We start from the raw sequence: 4354 nt of genomic DNA on the forward strand, positions 1-4354 counted from the left end.
GCATCCTGGCTTACCTAGTGCCATTCAAAGTGGGACTATGAGAAGTCTAAGGGAAAAAAAAAAAAAAAAGCAGACAGATTATTTATTTCCTCTATAGCTGTAAAAACAGAAGTTATTTTAGTTTGCCACCACATGCACCTGGGGTTCTTCTGGCCCTACAGCTCCTACTAGTCTCCACTTGCACAGCAGATATATTAAATGTGCTAGTCTCGACTCTATGTGTTTTTGTGATGAAGGAGCATCCACGTGAGACTTGACATTTTTGGACAAAATTGGAATATAGGAAGATGCTGAGAAATAAAGAAATGAGTAGAATGAAAACCTGGATGAAAAAAATGCTGAAATTATTACTCTGTTCCGAAGCACGCATTAATATGTCAGGCAGGAATTGTGTAGTTTTATAGTGAGAATATTGAAATACAAATACAGAATAACCCCAGAATTTTGTATCGCATCAGATGCATAGACAAACASGTCCTACTGCTCTTCGTGTGGAGATGCTAACTCTCAAGTGACTTAATAYTGAATGGACTGAATAGGAAGCTTCAAGAAAAACGGGATCACTACTGAGTTGCATATGCTCTTAGCTTGCTTGGCTGAAAACATGTATGAACACAGCAACTCTGCACTGCTCCTTCGTTTGGGACACGGTGGGAGGCTCAGAATCACTAAAGTGACCATTTTTAAAGGTGCATGGGCAAGGGAGGCCTTCTCTGCACAGAGGAGCTTGACTTGCTAACTATGATTTATTCATTTCTCACATTCTCAATGGGGCCTGGGCCCTACTATTAGCTCGGTGTGTATTATTCTGGCCTGCAGTCTTGACATGACTCATAAAGCCATATTCTGACAGAGCAAGCCCCGGGAAAAGACAGCTTAATTACCGGCAGAGCATCTGGAAAGACTGGTGGAGAGTTCATGTGGCAGATTGAAAGCAAAAGAGCAGAAGGCCTACAAAACTGCTTCAATATACCCACGTTGACAGAAAAAAAAAAGACATGTTTTAATGATAGTCTGATGCACTCAATATTTGCAAGAACAAATTAAAGTATATAGGGCAGATCTACAAAACCGATGAGTTACTCAACCAGTTTATGCAAGCAGCAGGAAAAATAAATATGGGACACTAAAAAACCTCAGCACCAGATCACTGATGATGGGAGTCTCAAGTTGCTCCCTTGTTTAAAATTGAATGGAAAGGCTTTAATTACAAGCTGCTGCCATTTTCTTAGGAAGTACAGAAAACTTTACTCATCTTTCCTTCATATTGGCTTAAGGCTTCTATCCTGATTTTGAAAAATATTCCTGTTTGTCTTCATTTAAAGGGATGTGAGTGAATCTCTCTGTATTCGTGGACTTTGGATCAAAGGATTCCATGCATCTTGCTTCCCAAGTAATTTATTTTCCCTGTTAAATTTATAATTTAAGAGACAAATATAGGCATATCTTTTTGAGTACACTGACAATTGCTGTCCCGTATAGAAGAAAAATGTTTATTCAGCAAAGAAGGCACACGTAACATGAATACATAATTCAAATATGTAAGAAATTTTCTAGATCATTTTCTACAATAATGTTTAATTGTATATATGGCCTAGACTTTGCATTCCAGTATAACGAGGGTATTCTTTAAAACAACTACAACACTATAAATGTAGCTTGTGTTTCTTGGTTCTACCAATATGACTTTGCATGTGGCTGACAAACACATTTTTGAGTAAATACATTATTAAACAAATTATATATCTTTTTATAATTACTTTGCTGTCACTGATACTTGCTATCCCATTAGTCTTTGTATCAGTCTGGCATAAATTTTATTTTCAGGGATCTTTGATTACACTCCTCTGAGAAAAATGTTGAAAAGCCTCAATATTGATTCCTGAAGAACAGTATCATTCAGCAATCTTCTACCAACATTACTTTGAGATTTTTCAATAACAAAGTTTTGAGACCACTGAATACAGGCTCTAGATATATTTTGATAGCATACAGCTATTTTTTTTCTTAAGCAGAATGTCAGTACCAAATAAAACACAGATAAAGCATTACAGCTACGTATTTTCATACCAATCTTGTAATCTTATCAAAGCATTAAGTCACCTTTGACAATAACTATTTTCCTTAGAACTATATTGATTTGCAGTAATTATATTCTTATCCTTTAATTCTTTGTTGTTGCTTTAATAGGCTTAGTCACATAGGAGTTTTCTATTAGATGCCAATCTAACCAGTTCAGTCAACCTGATTTTTTAAACAGTGGCATAAATTAGCATACATCTAGTCTTCTGGAAAATCATGAGAAGGAGTTACAGGTAATACCAGCAAGTCAATGATCTAACTAGAAGATTTTTAAAAGTATAAATCAATTCCATATAGATAATCAAGTAATGGACATAAMATCAATGACTATACAAAATTTCACCTAGAGATTAGTTCAGATAAAAATCTAGGTAAACCTTAAATTAATACTGACTCATACTGAGGCAAAGAGAAGCATATAAATAAAAAATATTTATAAATAAATTTAAAAAATATTTCTACTTGTATCTTGGCACAATATATTTAGTCTTTGAGAAATATGAGGTGATAAAGATATGTATTTCAAATATTTTTAATTTTCACAAATTCCCTACCAGCATCATTCTCAAAACAGCACACATGTATTATTAAAGAAATGCAAATCATTCCAAAGTAATATATGGGCATACAAGTACAAAACTTCCTGCTAAAACTTTCAGAAAATACTGATGATACAAAGTCAACCAGATCACCATTTGGAAACATGACTGTGTCCAAGTTTTATTCTTGACTTGAAGTACTTCAAAAATATATTCAAACTTTGTCCTCTTATAAGGAAGATTAATCTTCCTTAWCAAGTGGTCACTTTCTTTGCCTGTCATCCTGATCCTAGCAGCCTCCTCASAATTCTCCACAGCGCTTTGGATTTTGTTTTCYCGGGAAATTCTTGTCCTCATCTTTATAGTTCTTTCGGGGTAAATTCTCTTTTTATCTTTTCTTTTCCAGCTCCTAATGCCACTTGTTTCACCAGTTCACAACTCTYCTTGTCGTAACTATTCATTTGACTACTTCTCCTGCATCTTGGACATTCTGCTTCAACATCACATAGCACAGTATGTTAACTATACCGCCTCCCTTCTCTAACATTACCTGTGTCTCTTGTTGTTAAATACAACAGTACACTACTTTGCTGTTTCCCTTCTCTAAAATTGCAAATATCTCATTGTGTAAGACACACAGGGACTGCATAGATTCTAAGCAGTGATTACTGTGGCATAAGTAACCRCAGGTAGGTGGTTCAGGTGAGGTTCAGACTGAGGGTCCAGACAAGGGTTATCATAATAAAAACAATCCCTGAAAAGACAGGGTTAATTTATTTCCTCAAAATTCATGTTTTTCAACAAAAACATTTCTCAGCTAACTCCTTTTCAGGGCATACAAACTTCAAATAAAATGTGAGTCTTAATTCCGGTGCAAAATACTGTGCTACAGTATTCTGTATGTGGAGCTCAGAGACACAGAGCCCATCAGCGAGGCACGACCGCGGCTCCTGCACGGACACGGGCCTTTGCCCACGCAGTCCAAATCCAGGTGCAGTGGGAATTTGGCAGCAGCAGCAGGAAACACAGACRTACGCTGAATGATGCATGTCTCGCATGCCTGTTACCAAGACCAGCTCCTGTGGGCCAGCCGCGCTGGGCAAAACGCACATCGCTGTGCCCTCCTGCAAGCCAGCAGACTGCTGAGATTTACACCCGCGACGTTTTCTTACACCCAAAGCTGCCTGCACACCGAGATCTGCAGTCTGTGTAGCAACAGTGTCACACAGGAGAGGCCCCACTAGTTAAACACAGCGGGACGGCGCCCGAGTCGCTGAGGCCAGAGCAGGGCCGTGTGTCATGGGGAGCGAGCTGACCCACACCGGGGTGTTTCCCGGGTTGTGGTGCTCCGCTGGGAAGGACTCCCAGCGCCCTGTGGACCGGTGCGCGGTGCCAGCGSGGATTCCCTGCCAGGTGGCTGCCTCTCCGGGGGGGCTGTTTCTTGGGAGGCCGTTTCCAGGACTGCAGGCAGGGGCTGGGAGGGTCCTTGATCGGYCTCTCCCTCAACTTCTGGCCCATGGGGCAGTTTTGGCGCACGYTGAAACAGGAACAGAAGCTTTACCTCCATTCAAGAGCACAGAATGGGCAGCGAGGGKGCAGAGGGGAGGGCTGAGCGCTTCCCCGAGGGGCTGGGCGCGCCAGGCGCCCGGCCGTTACCGCTGCGCCCCGCGCCACCCCGGGCGCCAACGGTCACGCGCCGCCCTCGCGTGGTGCGCGTGACGGCGGCTGCGGCG

Source organism: Nothoprocta perdicaria, unplaced genomic scaffold (genome assembly GCF_003342845.1).
Source record: "Nothoprocta perdicaria isolate Ctin4 unplaced genomic scaffold, notPer1 scaffold_184, whole genome shotgun sequence".
NCBI classification, from domain to species: domain Eukaryota; kingdom Metazoa; phylum Chordata; class Aves; order Tinamiformes; family Tinamidae; genus Nothoprocta; species Nothoprocta perdicaria.